The sequence below is a fragment of the Pogoniulus pusillus genome, chromosome 21 (genome assembly GCF_015220805.1).
Source record: "Pogoniulus pusillus isolate bPogPus1 chromosome 21, bPogPus1.pri, whole genome shotgun sequence".
Classification (NCBI taxonomy): domain Eukaryota; kingdom Metazoa; phylum Chordata; class Aves; order Piciformes; family Lybiidae; genus Pogoniulus; species Pogoniulus pusillus.
The window spans coordinates 6,129,881-6,154,159 of record NC_087284.1 but is presented as its reverse complement, the minus strand read 5'-3'; the positions used below and the strand labels follow the sequence as shown (position 1 = coordinate 6,154,159).

Genomic DNA, 24,279 nt, shown 5'->3' with positions numbered 1-24,279 from the left:
GAGGGAGCTGGGGGTGTGCAGCCTGCAGAAGAGGAGGCTCAGGGCAGAGCTCATTGCTGTCTACAGCTACTTGAAGGGAGGTTGTAGCCAGGTGGGGTTGGTCTCTTCTGCCAGGCACCCAGGGACAGAACAAGAGAACAGAGTCTCAAGCTGTGCCAGGGCAGGTTTAGGCTGGACATTAGGAAGAAGTTCTTCACAAAAAAGAGGGGTGGTGGGGTCACCATCCCTGGAGGTATTTAAAAGAGACTGGATGAGGCACTTAGTGCCATGGTTTAGTTAATTAGAAGGTGTTAGGTGATAAGTTGGCCTCAATGATCTTTAAGGTCTTTTCCAACCTGGTTAATTCTGTGCTGTTGCAGTCATGCTTCTTCCCAGAAGCAGAGACACCATAAAAAACAACATTCCTTTGTGCAAAACCATACACATAGTACTTCCTCATTTTCAAGTGGAACTTCCTGTGCTGCAGTTTCCATTCACTGCCCCTTGTCTTATCACAGGGCACAACTGAGAAGAGTTTGTCTTCCCCCTCTTGACTCCCAGCCCCCAGCTATTTATAAACTTTGATCAAATCCCCTCTCAGTCTTCTCTTCACCAGACCAAAAAGCCTCAGGTCCCTCAGCCTCTCCTTACAGGGCAGCACTTCAGCCTCTTTGTAGCCCTCCCTTGGACTCTCTCCAGGAGTAACAGGGATCTACTGAACTGGGGAGGCCAAAATTTGGTGTAGTATTTCATGTGAGGTCTCAGCAGGGCAGAGTAGAGGGGAAGGAGAACCTCCCTCTAGCTGCTGACACAGAAAATGTACTTAAAATTATTTAGAATTCAGAAATAAGACACACACAAAACCCCAAACTTCAAATTGTTCCCCCACCCCTCTGGACATGGGAACAGCTCCCCCTTCCCCCTTTTCCTTCTCTTCTAAGCACCTCACAGATGTGATAAACCTGTGGAAGGTCAGGAGAGAAAGAAGAGAGCAATGCAAGGCAGAATCACAGAAAAGCAGCAAAAAGGAGACAAACTGCACAGCCCCAACTCTTTCAGTCTGTCCTCACAGCAGAGCTGCTGTAGCCCTCAGAGCATCCTCCTGGCCCTTCTCTGGACACACTCCAGAACGTCCACATCCTTCTTGTCATGGGGGCTCCAGCATGTTGAGACTAAGTTTGAAACCAGTGCCTTTAAACCATTTAGAAAAAAAAGAACTAAAAGGCTTTTGGGAAATAACAGATCTAATGTAGAATTTCCTAAGTGGTCATATTACAGCTCTTATTCTGAGAGATTCACTCTACATGGAGATACAAACAGCTAATATCATAGAATCATAGCATCAACCAGGTTGGAAGAGACCTCCAACATCATCCAGTCCAACCTAGCACTCAGCCCTATCCAGTCACCTAGACCATGGCACTAAATGCCTCATCCAGTCTGTTCTTGAACACCTCCAGGGGCAGTGACTCCACCACCTCCCTGGGCAGCCCATGCCAATGCCAATCACTCTCTCTGCCAACAACTTCCTCCTAACATCCAGCCTAGATCTCCCCTGCCACAACTTCAGACTGTGTCCCCTTGTTCTGTTGCTGCTTGCCTGACAGAAGAGGCCAACCCCCACCTGGCTACAGCCTCCCTTCAGGTAGTTGTAGACAGCAATGAGCTCTGCCCTGAGCCTCCTCTTCTGCAGGCTGCACACCCCCAGCTCCCTCAGCCTCTCCTCATAGGGTTTGTGCTCCAGGCCCCTCCCCAGCCTTGCTGCCCTTCTCTGGACACCTTCCAGCACCTCAACATCTCTCTTGAATTGAGGAGCCCAGAACTGGACACAGCACTCAAGGTGTGGCCTGACCAGTGCTGAGCACAGGGACAGAATAACCTCCCTTATCCTACTGGTCACACTGTTCCTGATCCAGGCCAGGATGCCATTGGCTCTCTTGGCTACCCATTTGCTTTTGATTGCTTCTCCTAATGCCTTCCTATTTAACTTTATTATTCCAACTTCATTTTTCATTTTATCATCATCACCATCGGACTTTTAGCTGGTTCCTGATAGTCTTTCCCTGGGTTTTATATTATTTTTTTTCCCTTTCTCCATGTATAAACAGAAGTCTTTTTTTTTCTCTCCACCAGAACAGGCAGAAGTTTGTCAAAGGCATGGAAATCCAACAAGTGAGACAGCTTTTGAAGGAGCTACAAAGGAGTCTATGCGGTATGAATGATACTAATTAGATTCTGTAACTTTAAAACAGTTTGAAAATTCAGGAACTTCCAAAGGCAAGATAATCTCCTTTCTTCCTAGTTTGCCTTTTAACCTTCAGTGATTACTCTTTATTCTCTGTCTGGAACCAAAGAAATAAGCCCAGATGAGCATCCAGAGTATTTAGCATTTTTATTGGGGAGAAGTGTTAGCACTTTGATGTAAGCTATTGTTTGGTATTAGGAAATGTGATGCTTACACCAAACCTCCATACATCTTGCTTTGTGTTGGCAGACAGGCTCAGCTCAAACACAGAACTGTTTCATTAGTGAGGAAATCTCCCTCAAGGGAAGGAGCAGCTACATTAATATTGTCCAATAAAGCAGGAGGTGCTCTTGCACAATTTTTCTTACAAAAACAGGGAGCGTTTGTTCTCATCTCCTACATGAAAGAAGAATTCTCTCTGATGCTCTAGACAGCCCAGACTGGGTGACAACAGTGTTCCCTTCCCCTTTAAACACTTATGCATGGGGAGGAGGTGAGAGAAAGCAGCCCTTCGGAAAAGGATTTGGGAGTGCTGATGGATGAGAAGCTGGACGTGAGCAGACAGTGTGAGCTTGCAGCACAGAAGGCTGATGGCAGCCTGGGCTGCATCCAAAGCAGTGTGGCCAGCAGAGCCAGAGAGGGGATTCTGTCTCTGCTCTGGTGAGACCTCACCTGGAGTACTGTGTCCAGCTCTGGAAACCTCAATATAGGAAGGATACAGAACTGATGGAGCAGATCCAGAGGAGGCCATGAAAATGATCAGGGGATTGGAGCAGCTCTGCTCAAGGACAGGCTAAGGGAGCTGGGGGTGTTCAGCCTGGGGAAGAGGAGGCTCTGGGGTGTCCTAATAGCAACCTTCTAGTACCTGAAGTGGGCTACAAGAAGGCTGCAGAGAGACTGTTTGCAAAGGCCTGCAGTGACAGGACAAAAGGCAAAGGCTTCAAACTAGAGGAGAGAAGATTTAGATTGGATGTTAGGGACAGGTTCTGTATCCTGAGGGCGGTAGAACACTGGAACAGATTTCCCAGGAAGGTGGTTGTGGCCCCATCCCTGGAGATATTCATCCTGGGCAACCTGATGTAGTTGAAGATGTCCCTGCTGACCCCCTGAGGGCATTGGACTGGATGACCTTCAGAAGTCCCTTCCAACCCAGACCATTCTATGCTCCTAAGACAGCTCAAGCAAATGCACTGAGAGGAATTGTGAGAAATGAATACTTCCATTCCAAACAACAGCACATTAGAGCAAGGCCATGCCTTCTGTTATGCCACCTCACTTTATTCCTTCTTGCCAGCTTCAATTTGCTCTAGGCCACTGATACCAGCTGCGGCTTCTTTGTGATGCCTCTCAAAGCAATCTTTGTCCCATCTACTGAAACTTCTGGGAGAAAACCATCCATGCATTTCAATTTATTGCCAGCTCCTTGAATGTCTCTACTGCAATCATATCTTTTTTCCCCCATCTTCTTTTTTTTCAGTCCTTTTGTCCACAGTAATGCTCAGTTGTAAGCATTCATTAGTCCTCCGTGTCCTTGTTTCCTGTCTGAAGTGCATCAGTGTCATCACTTCAACTCCTTTTTATTGTTATTATTATTTTTACCTCCTTGCTGTGCATTTTTCCCCTGAGATACCTGCCCATTAAACTGGATCAGTCTTTCAACATAGATAGAAAGGCACCAAGAGCCATTGCTTCACACTGACTGCTGCCAAACATCGAATGCAATCACTTCACTCCTTGTTGTTCAGCTCCTGCTGACATCTTACATTTTGCCCACTTCAGAGCAGTCTGTAGCTCACAAATATGTGAGCTCAAACACCTACCAAAGTGTATTTCTACTTCATGCTGCAGTGGATGAAAAACAACAGTAGAAGCAGCATTGCCACAGCACTTACCATCATATCAACATCTTCAACATCTGTATTGATGGTCTGGATGAGGGCATTGAGTCCAGCATCAGTAAGATGGCAGACGACACCAAGCTAGGAGCAGGTGTGGAGCTGTTGGAAGGTAGGAGAGCCCTGCAGAGGGACCTAAACAGGCTGGATGGGTGGGCAGAGACCAATGGGATGAGATTGAACAAGGCCAAGTGCAGGGTTCTACACTTTGGCCACAACAACCCCAAGCAGCGCTACAGGCTGGGGGTAGAGTGGCTGAGATCAGCCAGGAAGAAAGGGACCAGGGGATACCGGTAGAGAGTAACTGAAGATGAGGCAGCAGTGTGCCCAAGTGGCCAGGAGAGCCAGTGGCATCCTGGCCTGGATCAGGAACAGTGTGGCCAGCAGGATGAGAGAGGTTATTCTGTCCCTGTGCTCAGCACTGGTCAGGCCACACCTTGAGTGCTGTGTCCAGTTCAGGGCTCCTCAATTCAAGAGAGATGTTGAGGTGCTGGAAGGTGTCCAGAGAAGGGCAACGAAGCTGGTGAGAGACCTGGAGCACAGCCCTGTGAGGAGAGGCTGAGGGAGCTGGGGGTGTGCAGCCTGCAGAAGAGGAGGCTCAGAGCAGATCTCATTGCTGTCTACAGCTCCCTGAATGGAGGCTGTAGCCAGGTGGGGTTGGTCTCTTTTGCCAGGCACCCAGCAACAGAAGAAGGGGGCACAGTCTCAAGTTGTGGTAGGGGAGGTCTAGGCTGGATGTTAGGAGGAAGTTGTTGTCAGAGAGAGTGATTGGCATTGGAATGGGCTGCCCAGGGAGGTGGTGGAGTCACCATCCCTGGAGGTGTTCAAGAACAGACTGGATGAGGCACTTAGTGCCATGGTCTAGGTGACTGGATAGGGCTGGGTGCTAGGTTGGACTGGCTGATCTTGGAGGTCTCTTCCAACCTGATTGTTACTATGTTTCTATTCTATGATTCTATGAAACCCGTGTTTGGAATGCAATGTGCTTGCATCAAGCTTTCTCCCCATCTCTTACCCTATTGCCCATGGTAATCAGCCTGTGGTTGGACTGGATGACCTTTGGAGGCTCTTTCCAGCCCAGTCCATTCTATATGCTATGATAAACTGTGTGCGTGTATATATGTGTGTGTCTAAATATATCTAATCACAATGCCTTTAAAAGAAATAAAAATCTTGAAGGCACTGAAGACATGTCAGAAGTGAAGATTTAATCTGGAAAGTCAACAGTAAATATCCAGATGTCCAATTCAATAAGCATTTAGATGTGAGTGGCAGTGCCTGGCAAGTTTACACACTGCAGCAAGATGCCGTGGTTTCGGTGGAGGGAAGAAGAGACACTTCAGCCACTCTGCCCTAACATCATCTACTTGTTTGATTGCCTCTTTAATTTAGCCCAGCTGCTGCACCACATCTAAACTGTGCAAATGAAAATAAGTAAAGCTGAACTTAAACCTCTGTTGAATTTAGGAGGATCCTGGAGCATGCTACCTTTACGGTAAATGCTTTGTGCGGTAAGAAACTGAAGTGTGGAAATGCTTAATTAGAGGGACATTGGAGACATGTTAGAGAAGAGACAAGCATGTGTGCGTGTTTACAACGTGTCTACAGGATAAACACCATATGAGCCCTCCTCTGCCAGCTGGGAAGCTTGAGGAGGAAGAAGGGAACCTCACGAGCTTGCTCAAGGTTGGGAGGACATATGACATTTCTCACTTGGCAAGCTTTGGCACTCAGGGATGATTTCAGGCCTTTCTGATTATTTCACTCCAAAGAATCTGTGCCAACATAATAATACTTCAGCAGAACTATGCAAATCTCATTTAAAAAGAAAAGAAAAGGAAAAGGAAAGGGAAAGGGAAAGGGAAAGGGAAAGGGAAAGGGAAAGGGAAAGGGAAAGGGAAAGGGAAAGGGAAAGGGAAGTCAAGGAAAGGCAGGGCAAGGCAAGGCAAGGCAGGGCAGGGCAGGGCAGGGCAAGGCAAGGCAAGAAAAAGGCAGTTAAAGAAAACAAGATTGAAAAGAAGCAAGATGGACAATAGCTGTGTGCTTTGTCTGGGATTCTTGCAACACTAAACACCGCAAAATGATTGCCCACTTGAAAAGCAGTAAGCATGCTAAGCAAAATGCTGCCATTCCTTTGCACTTCTAAAACTGGGCCCAGATTGCAAAGTCCTCGTTCTGCACCCAGAGGTGCAAAGGGAGCTGCAGCAGAAGCAGCCCCAACACTGAGTTATGGGTCAGTAGCTGTTGCATTTCCAAAGTCTTGTGGGATTTGGATGACTTGGATAGGCTAGATCAACGAGCCAACACTAATGGGATGAGTTTCAACAAGGCCAAATGCCAGGTCCTGCACCTGGGTTACAATAACCCCATGCAATGCTACAGGCTTGGGGCAATGTGGCTGGAGGGCTGCGTGGCAGAAAGGGATCTGGGGATTGTAATAGACAGGAGCTGAATATGAGCCAGCAGTGTGCCCCAGTGGCCAAGAAGGCCAATGGCATCCTGGCTTGGGTCAAAAATGCTGTGGCAGGCAGGAACAGGGAGGAGATTGTCCTCTTGGACTCATCTTTGGTGAGGCCACACCCTGAGTATTGAGTTCAGTTTTAGGCACCACAATACAAGAGAGATGTGGAGGTGCTGGAGTGGTTCCAGAGGAGGGCAAGGAAGCTGGGGAAGGGCCTGGAGAATAAATCTTATGAGGAGTGACTGAGAGATCTGTGGATGGTTAGTTTGAGGAGGAGGAGGCTGATGGGAGACTGCATTGTTGTCTGCAGCTACCTGAAGGGCTGGAGCATCGCTCCTGTGAAGAGAGACTGAGAGAGTTGGGCTGTTCAGTGTGGAGAGGAGAAGGCTCCAAGGAGACCTTATTGTGACCTTTCAGTATCTTAAGGGTCCTACAAGAAAGCTGGGGAGGGACTTTTTAGGATGTCAGGCAGTGATAAGACTGTGGGAAATGGAACAAAGCTAGAAATGGGTAAATTTGGACTGAGTGTTAGAAGAAGTTGTTCAGCATGAGGGTGGTGAAAGCTTGGAATGGGTTGCCCAGGGAGGTGGTTGAGGCCCCATCCTTGGGGGTGTTTAAGGCCAGGCTGGATGAGGTTGTGTGCAGTCTGATCTAGGGTAGGGTGTCTCTGGGCATGGCAGGAGGGATGGAACTGGCTGATCCTTGTGGTCCCTTCCAACCCTGACTGATTCTATGATTCTAAAATACACAACTTGATTGCCACAGAGTCTACACCTCTTAAAGCCTTCTACCTAGTGATGGATGTTCAGCCCTTCAGAAAACAGAAGAATAAAACCAGGAGAATAAGTGATCCCTGGTGGGTGGAAGTGTTTTTTATATGATGTACTTTTAAAACAATTCACAACATGCTTTGAATTCTCAGAAGTCAGCTAGAAAAAAAGCCCCAACAACAACAACAACTCAAAAATCCACTGCTCCTTCTCTCAGCTTTTCCTCCCTCTCAGCCTAATGCTTTACTAAATCAGACTCAATTAGAGACGAGCAAGGGAAGTGGCATTCAGGAGGGCTTCTCTGTATTTACCATACCACATCTTCATGCCCTGGCAGCTCAGCACCATTCTTCAGAAAGCAGACAGCAAAGCACAGATTGATTTCAGTTTTCTTCCTTTTGTCTTTTGTTTGTTTGGGTTTTTTTGTTTTTAATTGCAACCCTGCCAAGTCCCTACTGGGAAGAAAACAGAGCTATGGACTCAGGTGTTGGGTTTTTTTTTTCAGATGCACTGACACAATCTTATTTGTCAGAGATCAAATCTCCTGTGAACAGCTTGCTGCAAGCTTTCATTTCCAGGACTTTGATAATAACATCAAATTGATGCTGCATTGGTGTGCACTGAGACAGCAGAGAGAACTGCAAAGATATTTGGAGGAAAAACTACAGCAAAAGACAGCAAGAGGAGAGGAAATAAAGCTGATGTTTTTAAGCAGCTTAAAGACAAATGCAGAAGTTTCAAGCTACACTGCTGTGCAAGATGCTTTAGCAGGCACAAGGCAGCAAAACTAATTGCAAGTAGCTGTGCTGTTGGTTTGTTTCTCCAGAAGATTTAGCTCTCTGTCTGCAGAACAGGAGTTCAAGACATTACTGAAATTCCTTACACTTAGGAACACGGTTCATAAAAATAAGATCTAGCCCTGCATCATCTCCTAGGAGACCTTATTGTGGCCTGCCAGGCTCTGAAGGGGGCTACAGGAAAGATGGAGATTGACTTTTTAGGTGTCAGGTAGTGATAGGACTGGGGGGAATGGATCTAAGGTGGAGGAGGAGAGATTCAGATTGGACGTTACGAAGAAGTTCTTCACCATGAGGGTGGTGAGAGACTGGAACAGATTGCCCCGGGAGATGGTGCATCCCTGGGGGTCAATCTCCCAACTAAATCTGCCCTCTTCCAATTTAAAACCATTCCCCCTCTTCCTATCACTGGAACCCAAATCAAATTTGAGTGGAAAACACAACCATTTTCTCTGTCAGTCCACAGAGCTGATGCGCGGCAAACAGACGATTAATTAGCACAAAAAGTGCTGACTAATTGGCATTCAAAGTGTGGAATTCGTTGAGCAGCTTCCTGTGAAGCAGAAATGCTCTCTTTCATCTCTTGTTTTTCCATCCTTGGAAGTCTGTCTAGAGATTTCTGAAGCTATGCCTCAGCTGTTGGCACCGGACTATGGCTCCTATCTTCAGAGCCATTAACTGACAGTCCCCTCTGCAGCATCATTAGCAACACCCCATTGTTGTAGCTCTGCAGCCCTCATTATTCACCAAAGGAAATGATAAGATAACAGATACATTTGGTATTGATTTTGATGAGAATTGGATCAGACCTTTATTGTCTGCTTCTTAAAGCCTCATTCTCATTACATCCTTTGTACCAGGAGCTCAGTTTCCTTCCTTTATTGACTTTAATAGAGGCTGTTACAGGTTGTTTAAGCAACAAGCCAGCAAACATATCACTGTAAGGTACTTTTCACAATGCATCTTGGGGTTTTTTTGCAGACATTAAGCCCCCCTGATGGTCAATGTTCCATACCTTATTTTTTTTTCAACATTGAGTTTAAAAATTTATGCTTCATGGACAGTAGATCATAATTACTTCAGGGACTGATTCGAAGTCTGCTGTGGTCACTAAGATGCTTTTCATTGACTTAATTAGAGCCTGAAATAAATCTATAATCTCCTTCAGGCTCCATGCCATCTTCTTCCCTGTGACCTGTTTCTTGAGGCCTACAAGAACTTGTAAGCATAAGGTGAAAGGCATTAAAAAGTAAATGGCAATGCACTGATGCAAACTAGACCTAAAACTATGTCTAAAGAGAAATAGAATCATAGAATCATAGAATCAAGCAGGTTGGAAGAGACCTTCAGGATCAGCCAGTCCAACCTAGCACCCAGCCCTATCCAGTCAACTAGACCATGGCACTAAGTGCCTCATCCAGTCCTTTCTTGAACACCTCCAGGGATGGCTTCTCCACCACCTCCCTGGGCAGCCCATTCCAATGTCAATCACTCTCTCTGCCGACAACTTCCCCCTAACATCCATCCTAGACCTGCCCTGGCACAACTTGAGACTGTGTCCCCTTGTTCTATTGCTGCTTGCCTGGGAGAAGAGACCAACCCTCACCTGGTGGATCCCATTCCCCCTGAACCCTGGACAAGGATAGTGCAATCCATATTTCTCCAAAGCACAGTAAAATCTGTCTCTAATTTGTATTTGAAAGGGCTTTAATCAGTTAAAAAGTCTGACTGGTCTAATCATCAGAGTGGAAAGTGTATTTAATCACTTTTGGAAGACTGAAGTAGCCTTGATGGATTTCCTTTAATTAAGATTTCCAGATGACTCAGACAATATAAATATTGGTTTTTGAGTCTTTCCTCTCTTACTTTCTGCAGCAGATAACTTAAGCCAAGAAACATTTCCAGGGCTTAAAATAGGAGGGCAATACATCACTCTATACATCACAAAAAGGGGGGGAGGAGGGGAAAAAAAAACCCTTATTATTATGCAGGGAAACAGATTGGTGCAGCCAGTTTATTATCTCTTTATATTAGCTTCTATTCCCCTCTCCACCAAGATGAGCTAACCTCAAAGACCCTTCTTATGAATAAAAAATCACAAAGATAATGAGAAATGTCATTTTCATGACATCATCTAGGAGAAAAGAAGGAATGAAAAAAAAAACAACCCCACACACAGGTCTGACCATGGAAGTGGCAACCTAAAAGTCATTAGCTCATTGCCAAAATAAAGTCCAAAGCTATTTTGCTTTTTGTCCTTTGCATATTTTATGACATCATTTTGCCAGCGTCCAAGCACCTTGCCTTTGTGATGTTTGATGACAAGAAGCCTACAGGTACTCTTCTGTGATGGTTTTGCACCAGCTGTTTCCCCACTAAGTGGCCAATGCAAATTTTTGTCCCCTGTTCTATCATTTACTCTGAAAGGTCTATGGACATAGACAAAACTCTTTGCCTGATTCTTCAACCTTTGATTTAAGGTAGAGCATTTTAAATGCAGGCTGTGACACTGGTTTTATGCTCCACTTACTGGCTGGGGATTAAAATGTCTACCTACAACTGAGAGCTTGTGTTGGGGAGAGGAAATTTATTCATGTGAGATGATATTATCCAAAATGAGTATTGTTTATTATATTTGCTGTTCAGAGATCTCACCACCCCTAACCACTTCATCATGTTCATAGTCTTCCATTGGGCACTCTTCAATAGATCCTTGTGCCTCCTGAACTGGGGAGCCCAAATCTGAATATAAAATTCGAGGTGAGGTCTCAGGAGGGTAGAGTAGGAAGGGGAGGTTAACCTCTCTGGATCTGCTGGCCACACTCCAGTTAATGCACCCCAGGATCCTGTTGGCCTTCTTGGCTACCAGGGCACATTGCTATGCCATGGGTAGCTTCTTGTCCACCAGCACTCTCAGCTCCTTCTCCACAGTGCTGCTGTCCAGCAGAAATAAATGCAGCTTTTATAGAATGGTAACTGAAAGGATCACTCTCAGTAAATTGTACAGCTCAGGTTTGAAAGTTAATAGAATTGCCTTTGTGAGATCTATCTCTAGTACACTATGCACCTCACTACTTCATTTTCACTTCCTTTAGTCTGAACCACCTCACTTTTGTCACCTTGTTGCCACTCAGCAATAATCTACCCCAAATACCAACAAGTGCAAGATCCTTAAAGCAATGTTAGTCGTGTCCATCAGAGACAGCAGTGGGCACTGAATATTTCAGTTCCCCTGATAAACTTGCCAATTCCCCTGCCCAGGGTTCATCCAAGTTTCCCTTTCCACCATTGCTATTTTACTGTGTTAAAACAGAAATAAAACAAGTCTCAAAAACCAAGAGTCCAAATTGTCCACTAGCAGACAGTGCACATTTTTCAGATGACACCAAATTAGGTGACAGTGCTGATTTGAATGAGAGTAGAGAGGCTCTTCAGAGGGACTTGGATAGGCTAGATCAATGAGCCAACATTAATGAGATGAGTTTCAACAAGGCCAAATGCCAGGTCCTGCACTTGGGTCACAATAACCCCAAACAACACTACAGGCTTAGAATCATAGAAACACCCAGGTTGGAAGAGATCTCCAAGATCATCCAGTCCAACCTAGCACCCAGCCCTAGCCAATCAAATAGACCATGGCACTAAGTGCTCCATCCAGTTTTTTCTTGAACACCTCCAGGGACAGCAACTCCACCACCTCCCTGGGCAGCCCATTCCAATGGCAAATCACTCTCTCTGGGAAGAACTTGGGGCAGTGTGGCTGGAGAGTTGCTTGCAGAAAGGGATCTGGGGGCTGTAATAGACAGGAGTTGAATATGAGCCAGCAGTGTGCCCCAGTGGCCAAGAAGGCCAATGGCATCCTGGCTTGGGTCAAAAATGCTGTGGCCAGCAGAAGCAGGGAGGAGATTGTCCCCTTGGACTTGTCTTTGGTGAGGCCACACCCTGAGTATTGAGTTCAGTTTTGGGCACCACAATACAAGAGAGATGTGGAGGTGCTGGAGTGGTTCCAGAGGAGGGCAAGGAAGCTGGGGAAGGGCCTGGAGAATAAATCTTATGAGGAGTGACTGAGAGAGCTGTAGATGGTTAGTGTGAGGAGGAGGAGGCTGAGGGGAGACCTCATTGCTGTCTGCAGCTACCTGAAGGGACATTGTGGAGAGGCTGTTGCTGGTCTCTTCTCACAGGTAATTGGAGACAGGACAAGGGGGAATGACCTGAAGGTGAGACTGGGGAGATTTAGAATGAACATAAGGAAAAAGTTTTTCATGAAGAGAGTGGTCAGGGACTGGAATGAGCTGCCCAGAGAGGTGGTGGAGTCCCCAACCCTGGATGTGTTTAAGGGTCGTTTGGCTGCAGTGCTTAGGAATATGGTTTAAGATGAATCTTGTAGAGTAGGGCTCTAGGTTAGACTTAGTAATCCTGAGGGGCTTTTCCATCCTGGATGTTTCTGTGATTCTGTGATACACCAGAAGAAATCCAGTGCCAAAACTTTGTTGTACAGCTGAGTTGTGCTCCTTCTTGTGCCACCGCCTTGCCACATGGATGAAAAGCTCATTAAACCTCTCTCCTATGAGCTTTGCCTAATTGTTTCTGAGACAATCATAAACTGCAGGGAGAAAATTTACTTTGGTAAATACAAACTGCCTTCTTTTTTAACTTCCTTTTTTTTTTTTTTTTGTTTGGTTTGTCCTTACTCATCTCTTTAGATAAGAGTAGATTGTTTGCTTTGACATCTACACGGTGATCTGTCATTTAAAACCTTGTGCTACTAAGTCATAATTTCAGAGGCAGCCCCTGAAGATCTGCATTGTTTAGCCATTCTATGAGTAGCACAGTAATGGACCTATTGATTGGAGTTTAGCACTTAGCTCAAAGGCTTGTTCTACTGCTGACAATACTTCAATAGGTCAATAAAATGAGGAAATACAGGCTAAGGCAGTCAATAACTTTAACAATGTCGATTTGTTTGCATGCCAAACCTCCAAATCAATCAGATGTGCATGCAAATAGCCCCATTACATCTAATCTGGATTGAGAAGATAGTTAAGTGTGTAATGAAAATTGAAGCTCTTCTTTAATTATCTGCATAAAGTGCATCACCATCAGCATAAAAAATACAGTTACTGCTCGTTGGATGACAGTCAACTGCCTAACCAATCACAATCATCTTAAATTTCTTTTGAACTTTATGGTCCTGATTCAGCCAAGTAGCTAATTTCTTGTCTGACTTCAAGTGGAAGCATAGCCTGGTTAAAGATAATGGAGCAAACCATGTAGCTGTTAGGAAAGATGACTGCTTGAGAGACTGAAATGCACTTCACTTCATAGAGGAATTTGCATTCTTCTCTTCTGATTGTGTATCTTGGCAGTTTACCTGGAGTGCTGTGTGCAGTTCTGGAGCCCCCAAAGCAAGCAGGACATGGAACTGTTAGAGCGAGTCCAGAGGAGGTCACTAAGATGCTCAGAGGGCTGCAGCACCTCTGCAATGAAGATAGGCTTTGAGAATTGGGGCAGCTCTGCTGTGAAGACAGGCTATGAGAGTTGGGGCAGCTCTGCTGTGAAGACAGGCTATGAGAGTTGGGGCAGCTCTGCAGTGAAGACAGGCTATGAGAGTTGGGGCAGCTCTGCTATGAAGACAGGCTATGAGAGTTGGGGCAGCTCTGCTGTGAAGACAGGCAATGAGAATTGGGGCAGCTGTGCTATGAAGACAGGCTATGAGAGTTGGGGCAGCTGCAGTGAAGACAGGCTATGAGAGTTGGGGCAGCTCTGCTATGAAGACAGGCTATGAGAGTTGGGGCAGCTCTGCTGTGAAGACAGGCTATGAGAGTTGGGGCAGCTCTGCTGTGAAGACAGGCTATGAGAGTTGGGGCAGCTCTGCAGTGAAGACAGGCTATGAGAGTTGGGGCAGCTCTGCTATGAAGACAGGCAATGAGAGTTGGGGCAGCTCTGCTATGAAGACAGGCTATGAGAGTTGGGGCAGCTCTGCTGTGAAGACAGGCAATGAGAGTTGGGGCAGCTCTGCTGTGAAGACAGGCAATGAGAGTTGAGGCAGCTTTGCTGTGAAGACAGGCAATGAGAGTTGGAGCAGCTCTGCTGTGAAGACAGGCTATGAGAGTTGGGGCAGCTCTGCAGTGAAGACAGGCAATGAGAGTTGGGGCAGCTCTGCTATGAAGACAGGCTATGAGAGATGGGACAGCTCTGCTATGAAGACAGGCTATGAGAGATGGGACAGCTCTGCTGTGAAGACAGGCTATGAGAGTTGGGGCAGCTCTGCTATGAAGACAGGCTATGAGAGTTGGGGCAGCTCTGCTATGAAGACAGGCTATGAGAGATGGGACAGCTCTGCTGTGAAGACAGGCTATGAGAGTTGGGGCAGCTCTGCTATGAAGACAGGCTATGAGAGTTGGGGCAGCTCTGCTATGAAGACAGGCTATGAGAGATGGGACAGCTCTGCTGTGAAGACAGGCTATGAGAGTTGGGGCAGCTCTGCTATGAAGACAGGCTATGAGAGATGGGACAGCTCTGCTGTGAAGACAGGCTATGAGAGTTGGGGCAGCTCTGCTGTGAAGACAGGCTATGAGAGATGGGACAGCTCTGCTGTGAAGACAGGCTATGAGAGTTGGGGCAGCTCTGCTATGAAGACAGGCTATGAGAGATGGGACAGCTCTGCTGTGAAGACAGGCTATGAGAGTTGGGGCAGCTCTGCTATGAAGACAGGCTATGAAAGTTGGGGCAGCTCTGCTATGAAGACAGGCTATGAGAGTTGGGGCTCTTCAGCCTGGAGAAGAGAAAGCTTTGAGGAAACCTTGGAGTAGCCTTCCAGTATCTGAAGGGGGCTACAAGGAGTCTGAGGAGGGACTATTGACAAGGTCTTGTAATCACAGAATGAGGAGTGATGAGTTTAAACTGACAGAGGGGAGATTTAAACTAGACTTTAGGATGAAGCTTTTTCCAGTAAGGGTGATGAGACACTGTCTCAGGTTGCCCAGGGAAGTTGTGGATCTTCTCTCCCTGGAGGTGTTCAAGGCCAGGTTGGAGGAGGCCTTGAGTGACCTGCTCTAGTGGGAGGTGTCCCTGCCTATGGCAGGGTGTTGGAGCTGGATGATCCTTGAGGTCCCTTTCAACCTAAACCATTCTGTGATTCTATATTTTGCTTTGCATGTAAACTGGAGCAGCTATAGGATCAGAATGAAAAAGAAACCAAAACCTGGCCAGGAAAATCTGCTAAGCTATATTTTAGTCCTGAAATTCAATGCTGAGAAGGTGGAGAAAACAACTCAAATATTTTTTTTCTGCATAAGTCACCTGAATCTCTAATGTCTGTGTGCTCACTTTACAAACTACAGAGTGTTTGGAAGCTGAGGCATGGGTTTACTAGTTCTGCCTTGTTGAAAATTTAAGTATGCCTATAGAATTAAATATTTATTGGATCAGAAATAGACTGATGTAATGAGAATTACTCTGGCCTCCTAAGAGCAGAGACCTGAGTTACTGTGCTTTTTTATTTTGTTCTTCCAGTGAGGTCTTATGGGCTTCATATTAAAGAATTTCATCTGCAGGTATTATTGAAGCAAAGAGCTAGAGTGCAATTCTTATTATTCCTCCCTAAGCAGTGGGCAATAAAATCATTCTTATTCTCTTTCTGATCCAATGAATATTTAATTATTTCATGCAAAGCTGAAAAACTCAACAGGAATGTGCCCAGCCTTTATATTATTGCATAACCATAAATATTTGACAATTCAGCTAAACCATTACCCAGGAGGCAAAACAAAAACATCCATACAGATGACCATAGAAGAAGCGACTCATGTTTCAGCATTTCAGCTTGGAAAAGTGCTTTGCTGGCTGATCTAGACTGTAAAATCAGGTGAGAGAGAATCATAGAATCAACTAGGTTGGAAGAGATCTCCAAGATCATCCAGTCCAACCTAGCACCTCATCCCTGGAGGTGTTTAAGTCCAGGCTGGATGTGGCTCTGGGCAACCAAATCTAGCATGAGGTGTCCCTGCCCTCGGCAAGCGGTTGGAGCTTGATGATCCTTGAGGTCCCTTGCAGCCCTGACAATTCCATGATGCTACGATTCTATGATCATTAGCTGGAGAGTCAATGTAGTGCATGTCTTCCTAGAATCATAGAAGCAACCAGGTTGGAAGAGACCTCCAAGCTCATCCAGTCCAACCTAGCACCCAGCCCCATCCAATCAACCAGACCATGGCACTAAGTGCCTCATCCAGGCTTGCCTTGAACACCTCTTGGACGGTGACTCCACCACCTCCCTGGGCAGCCCATTCCAATGCCAATCACTCTCTCTGACAACAGCTTCCTCCTAACATCCAGCCTAGACCTCCCCCACCACAACTTGAGACTGTGTCCCCTTGTTCTGTTGCTGGTTGCCTGGCAGCAGAGCTCAACCCCACCTGGCTACAGCCTCCCTTCAGGTAGTTGTAGACAGCAATGAGGTCTGCCCTGAGCCTCCTCTTCTGCAGGCTGCACACCCCCAGCTCCCTCAGCCTCTCCTCATAGGGTTTGTGTTCCAGGCCCCTCCCCAGCTTTGCTGCCCTTCTCTGCACACCTTCCAGCATCTCAACATCTCTCTTGAATTGCGGGACCCAGAGCTGGACACAGCACTCAAGGTGTGGCCTGAGCAGTGCTGAGTACAGGGGAAGAGAAATAGAGAGACATGTGGGTAACCGAGCTTTAAGAAAGCCATACTGAAGCATTGAACATTCCAACCCCTTTCAATGTTAAGAGTGATGAAATATTAAACTAGAAATGTTACTGTTTGAAGATCATCCTTTCATGAGGATACAAGCTGTGGCCTCATCACTTTTCTGATAAAGACTGTTCCTACATTTAGAACACCACAATTATTTCTTCTCTATATGAAAATACAGAGAAATATTGGAATCATAGAATCATTCTGAGGAAAAATTTTTTCACATCAGGAATTTGCTGCTCAGGGAGGTGGTGGAGTCACCAACTCTGGATGTGTTTAAGGGTCATAGAATCACAGAATCAGTCATGATTGAAAGGGACCCCAAGGATCATCTAGTTCCAAGCCCCCTGCCATGGGCAGGGACACCTCACACTAGATCAGGCTGTCTAGAGCCTCATCCAGACTGGCCTTAAACACTTCAAGGCATGGGGCATCTATCATCTCCTTGGGCAACCCCTTCCAGGGTTTCACCACCCACATGCTGAACAACTTCTTCCTAATATCCAGTCTGATTTTACCCATTTCTAGCTTTGTTCCTATCCCTTAATCCTATAATTTCCTGACATCCTAAATAGTCCTTCCCCAGCTTTCTTGTAACCCCCTTAAGATATTGAAAGGTCACAATAAGGTCACCTCAGAGCCTTCTCCTCTCCAAACTGAATATCATCCAGGATCAAGTGACATGTCAGTGGCAACACGGGCAAATCTCCCTAATTTGGAACAGAATAAAAGGGTTAGGGGACCTCATTTTGTGCTTCTGATTAAGTTTTATTTGATTACATTTTTATTCTAGACAAATGCCAATGTTCCATAGCTAGAATAAACAGCACTGCTTGACTTAAAAGGGAAAGAGAAGTGAAGGCAAAGCTTCAAATTAGACCTCAGCACATATTGCATGGCTTGTAAGTCAGAGATCTAATTGCATTTATTACAACTTAATCACATTTCCTTTTTTTTTTCATTCAGACAAATTGGAAAACTTATTAGCATTTGGGAGATGTTAGGTTAGCTGAGTTCTCTTGTTGCTAAAAGGATACAGTGGGAAATGAAAAGTCTCCTACAGCTCTTTTTTTTTCCCCAGTAGCCAGACTAAACGAAGTGTAATTCTCTGACAATTAGCTTTAGTGATACAAGCCAGGGAAATTTTCAGTATCAGCACACCCTGCTTTGGTACCTGAGCCTTTGATGACAAATTACATTTGCTTTGAATGTGTTTTATTCTGTCAGATCACGAGAGAACTACCTGGTAGATCTGAAAGTTCAAGCCTCTCTGCTTATTTATGTATGAACATCTTCAAGACTGATTGCAGCAGTGGGAGAAAAAAAAAATAAAGGAATCAGATATAATGACAGAGCATCTGGTGACCCAAATTTTATCTTTCCAGCAAGAGGTGCCCTAACTGATTATTCCTAAACTGCATCTAATAGCTAATACCTTATCTTCCATCCCACAATAATGTCAACATTTTCCATCACTTGGATGTTCTAACCTGAGAAAGATTTCATTGAGTGCTTACTTAAGTTGTTTTCTTCTGCTTTGCAAATTTTTAGGGGTGTTACATTTCTTGGCACACAATCTATGTTGCATCAAAAATGAAAGAGTCCTGAAATGGTTTGGGTTGGAAGGAATCTTAAAGATTATCTAGTTCCAATGCCCCTGCCATGGGGCATTGCTGTGAATCTTCCACCGTCCCCTAGCCCAGGTTGATCAAGGGCTCATCCAATCTGGCTCTGAGGGGACATCCACAGCCTCCCTGAGCAACATGTTCCAGTGTCTCACTACCCTTACTGTAAAGAATTGCTTTCTAATATCCAGTCTAAATCTCCCCACCTCAATTTTAAATCTATTCCCTCTTGTCACAGAGTCACAGAACATTAGAGGCTGGAAGGGACCTCCAGAGATCATCCAGTACAACTTCCCTGCAAAGGTAGGGTCACCCAGGGTAGTTCTCACAGGAATGCATCCAGGTGAGTTTGGAAAGTCTCCAGAGAAGGAGACTCCACAACCTCTCAGGGCTGCCTGCTCCAGGGCTCCAGCACCCTCACTGTAAAGAAGCTTCTCCTCATGTCAAAACTTCTCTGTTCCACTTTGTATCCATTGCTTCTGGGCTTATTACTGCTGACCACTGAAAAGAGCTTGGCCCCTCCACTTGACACCCATCCCTCAGATATTGATAGACATTGTTCAGATCCCCTCTCAGTCTTCTCTTCTCCAGATTAAACAGCCCCAGGGCTCTCAGACACTCTTCATAGTGGAGATCCTCAAGTGCCCCTGTCATTCTTGTGGCTCTCTGCTGGACTCTGTCAAGCAGGTCCCTGTCTCTCTTGAACTGGGGAGCCCAAAAGAGTATCACAGGTGTGGTCTCACCAGGGCAGAGTAGAGGTAGTCCTATCACTACAAGCCCTTGTAAAATATTGTTTAAACTGAATCACCTCTATAAAATACAAACCCAGATATGAAAATTCTCTCAATCTGAAATGCACCTGTTGGATGCCTGATTGCACATAATTTCCTAGTGGTATCAAGAAAGGCCACTTGAAGGCATTAAAGCAAAAGCAGATAATGCAAGTTACAGAATTCCAGATTCACAGAACCATTGAGGCTGGCACAGACCTCTGAGGTGATCCAGTGCAGCCTATGACCTAACAGCAACACATTGACCAGACCATGGCACCAAGTGCCACATACAATCTTTCTTGAAACGCCTCCAGGGATGGCAACTCCGCTCCCTCCCTGGGAGGTTAATCAGCTTAGACCACTAAGGTACCTCTTTTTTTAATTTAAGTATTTTATTACTAATTGAAATATTATTTTCATAAAAAGGGAATTTTGGTTAACACTTTAAACACACCTGAGGGAGTCAGGAGTCCAGATCCCCGTGGAATTCTTCATTCTGATTGTAATGAGGTTAAATCCCTTGGGCTGTTTCGGAGACCTTAATCTTGATGTTTTAGCTTAAACTACACTCACTGAATATATAATACAAGTTGCCTGAAGCCATGACGGTGTTCTACTCAGCTAATAAAAGGCTCCAGCCTGAAAAGAAATCTACATGGATTATTTAAGGACCAGAGGAATATTATAGAATCATAGAATCAATCAGGTTGGAAGAAACCTCCAAGATCATCCAGTCCAACCTAGCACCCAGCCCTATCCAGTCTTCCCTTACTTTGTGATAGAAATACACATTGAACCCCAAATGCTTCTGTGCTTCAAGTTAAAAACTCTAAGAGTTTTACCTTTAAGGTTCAGGGGTGACCTTGTTGCTGACTACAGCTACCTGAAGGAAGGTTGTAGCCAGATGAGTTTGGTATCTTCTGCTAGGTAAGCAGCAACAGAACAAGGGGACACAGTCTCAAGTTGAACACCCTGAAGGTGTTCAAAGAAGGACTGGATGAGGCACTTAATGCTATGGTCTAGTTGATTGGGCAGTGCTCAGTGATAGGTTGGACTGGATGATCTTGGAGGTCTCTTCCAATCTGGTTTAATCTATGATACTATGATAAGTGGTGCCAGAGGAGGTGTAGGCTGGATGTTAGGAGAAAGTTGTTGTCAGAGAGAGTGATTGGCATTGGAATGGGCTGCCCAAGGGAGGTGGTGGAGTCGTCGTTCCTGGAGGTGGTCAAGCAAAGCCGGGATGAGGCACTTGGTGCCATGGTCTGCTTGATTGGACAGAGCTGGGTGCTAGGTTGGACTGGATGATCTTGGAGGTCTCTTCCAACCTGCTTGATTCTGTAATTCTGTGATCTTACTCTACCTACAAATATTGACAAAGCACCTAAAAATAGAACAGAAATCATAGAATCATAGAATGGCTTAGGTTGGAAGGGACCTCAAAGATCATCTAGTTCCAATTCCCTGCCGTAGACAGGGACACCTCCCACTAAATCAGTTAACTTCTTTTGGAGGTGAGGATGGAAACATGGAATCTGGTGAGAAAAAAAAAAAAAGCCTGCTTGCTGGCACTGCAAAGTATATAGCTATGATTTATTACAGTTATTATAATGAAAAACCAGCTATTTAGAGTGGGATTTTTCTCTTTCAAATGAAAATGGAACATTGCCTCCATCTGTGTTGACTTAACTCTTGAACTGGGTTCCTTTAACCAAGAAGCTTTAATTTATTCAGAGGGGTTTTTTTGGTTTTGGGGTTTTATTTTTTTAGTGGTTTGTCTGTCTGTTTCTTGCCTGAGCTATATTTTAATCTTATCACCAAAAGGGAATTTCTGCTTTCTCAGTCAAAACCTCACTGCCAAAAGTCAAAAGCAAAGCTTCCAGTGGTTTATTCAGGAATCTAGCCCTTAAAATACCAACCAGTTCTATCTATCTTAAAGTCCAGTTTCAAATGAACCATTCATTTTAGTAATCTCCTTGACAATACAACTCCTTTTGCTTGTATAAACACTACAAAAGAGTTAAGAAATGTTTGTGCTTTGGTTTGAATCACAAGAAAGGTGCAGAAGTGTTTAAGAACACAGGTAACTCATTGTGCAAATATACAGAGTGGAATCTGGGGACAATAAGACTCAGAACAATTCTGCTATCATCCTTGTTTCATTAGTCTATTAGTGTAGAATTATAGAATCACAGAATCAGTCAGGGTTGGAAAGGACCACAAGGATCATCCAGTTCCAACCCCTCTGTCACGGGCAAGGACACTTAGATCAGGCTGTCCAGAGCCTCATCCAGCCTGGCCTTGAACACCTCCAGGAATGAGGCTTCCACCACCTCTCTGGGCAGCCTATTCCAGGTTCTCACCACCCTCATGATGAAGAACTTCTTCTGAACATCCAGTCTGAATCTACCCTTTTCTAGCTTTGCTCCATTCTTCTCTCCTCCTGCTCCTAGGGGTGTCAGTGAGCTCACAAGAGCCTTTTCCCCAAGCCATGTGCCCTGCTAGGCATGGTTTGACACAGACTCCATGCTGGGGCACAGAATCACAGATTCAATGAGGTTGGAAAAGACCTTCAAGATTATCGAGTTCAGCCTATCACCTAACATGCTTCAGAATGTCCACATCCTTCTTGCAATGGGGGCTCCAGAACTGGATGCAGTACTCCAAGTGGGGTCTCACCAGAGTGGAGTAGAGGGGGAGAATCACCTCCCTGGCCCTGCTGGCCACACTTCTGCTGCTGCAGCCCAGGCTCTGCTTGGCTTTCTGGGCTGCAAGTGCACACTGCTGGCTCCTGTTGAGCTTCTCCTCCAGCAGCACCCCCAAGTCCCTCTCCTCAGGGCTGCTCTCCAGCCACTCACTGCCCAGCCTGGATTGGTGCTTGGCATTGCCTCCACCCAAGTGCAGCACCTTGCACATGGAATCAGGTCTGTCTGTATGCACATGCATGTAGCATTTGCATGTGCATGGTTGCAGTCCTGTCATATACATCAATCCATTTGTGAATACTGAGCCCTCTAAAGCAAGGCCAGGCCAGAGAATGTACAGGCTGCTGAAGGATATTTAAGAACAGCTTTGCTCCCACCCTGTCAGGGTCTCTGAGTCTTTGAAACAACGTGTGCACACTGAAACAGCATGGGAAAACGATCAAAAGCTCACAAGAAGGCGTTTGACAGAGTGGAGAGAACTGTTAACCAAGGCAGAAATGTGGCTTTAGTAAGAAGAGGAGAATGCTTCAGCAGAGTACAGAAGCACAGCTAGAAGCCCATGCCGCTTACACCCTTGAGAGCTAAAGAGGAGAAAACATTAGAGGAGCTTCTGGCTGTGAATATTTGGAATGGAATAATTCCACAATTAAAGAGGAAGGCTAAGCACTCTGACAATGAGCCATTAGAAAACCTCAATGGCTCTTTTTAAAGTGCTGACGATGACTTTACACTTCTGCTGTGGCTCATGGCACTGCAAGGTGAAAATAAAACAACTGAATAGTCAAAAAGAATGCCACATGCAGCAAGCAAGGCACAGCCTCCCAACATAGAGATGAGAAGGGCGACGAGGCTGGTGAGAGGCCTTGAGCACAGCCCTATGAGGAGAGGCTGAGGGAGCTGGGATTGGTTAGCCTGGAGAAGAGGAGGCTCAGGGGTGACCTTATTGCTGTCTACAACTACCTGAGGGGGGGTTGTGGCCAGGAGGAGGTTGCTCTCTTCTCTCAGGTGGCCAGCACCAGAACGAGAGGACACAGCCTCAGGCTGTGCCAGGGGAGATTTAGGCTGGAGGTGAGGAGAAAGTTCCTCACTGAGAGAGTCATTGGACACTGGGATGGGCTGCCCGGGGAGGTGGTGGAGTCGCCGTCCCTGGAGCTGTTCAAGGCAGGATTGGACGTGGCACTTGGTGCCATGGTCTAGCCTTGAGCTCTGTGGTAAAGGGTTGGACTTGATGATCTGTGAGGTCTCTTCCAACCCTGATGATACTGTGTGATACTGTGATCCTGTGATCTTTGCATACCTGTATCAAGGTCTCCAGACAATTCAGAGGTATTCAGAAGTGAAAGAGGAAGAAAAGAGAAAAGAAATTAAAAGAGAAAAGAAATTTTAAACCCCCAAGAAATTAAATTGGGATTTATCAGATCACAAGAAGCAAGTGACACAAAGGACAATTTTAATGTTAAAAGATGGTGGGAAGAGTAAGAAAAGAGAAAAGAGAGAAGAAATTAAAAGAGAAAAGAAAAGAAACTTTAAAACCCCAACAAAATACATTGGGATTTATCAGACCACAAGAAGCAAGTGACACAAAGGACAATTTTAATGTTAAAAGACAGTGGAAAGAGGAAGAAAAGAGAAAAGAGAGAAGAAATTAGATGAGAAATTCAAAGAGAAAAGAAAAGAACTTTTAAAACCCCAACAAACTAAATTAGGACTTATCAGGTCTGTCGTGGTAGGCCTGATAGGTCCAAGATAGGTTTATGCCCAGGCATGTTTTTCTGCTCTGCCTCCTTCTGTTATGGGGAGTAGCAACCATGGAAAAGAAGACGAAAGAACCTGGAGCCACTAAGTCTAAGGACTCTGGCAGGAAATACCTGCTGGGAGGGCTGTGCTGGGTCAAGATCTGGCTAGATGGCCAAGCCCAGAGAGTCATGGTGAATGGTGCTGCATCCACTTGGCAGCTGTCACCAGTGGTGTGCCCCAAGGATCCCATAGGCAGGGACACCTCCCACTAGAACAGGTCGCTCAAGGCCTCATCCACCTGACCTTCAACACCTCCTGGGAGGGAGCAGCCACAACCTCCCTGGGCAACCTGGGCCAGTGTCTCACCACCCTCACTGCAAACATCCAGTTTCAATCTCCCCTTTGCCAGTTTAAACCCATTCTTCCTCATCCCATCATTACAAGACTTTGTCAGTAGTCTCTCCACAGCCCTCCTGTAGGCCCCTTTAGATACTGGAAGGCCACTCCAAGGTGTCCTCAAAGTCTTCTCCAGGCTGCAGAGCCCCAAGTCTCAGCCTGTCCTCATAGCAGAGCTGCTGC

At 45.7% G+C, this 24,279-nt stretch overlaps 1 long non-coding RNA gene across 1 annotated transcript in view; it reads left to right on the top strand.

The window, feature by feature from the left end:
• LOC135184766 (uncharacterized) overlaps positions 1–24,279 on the top strand; it is a 125,562-nt gene that overhangs the window by 44,422 nt on the left and 56,861 nt on the right. The window contains exons 3-4 of the long non-coding RNA XR_010306156.1: positions 2,113–2,191; positions 18,727–18,791. This is a non-coding gene — a long non-coding RNA (uncharacterized LOC135184766). The remainder of the gene's footprint in view (positions 1–2,112; positions 2,192–18,726; positions 18,792–24,279) is intronic.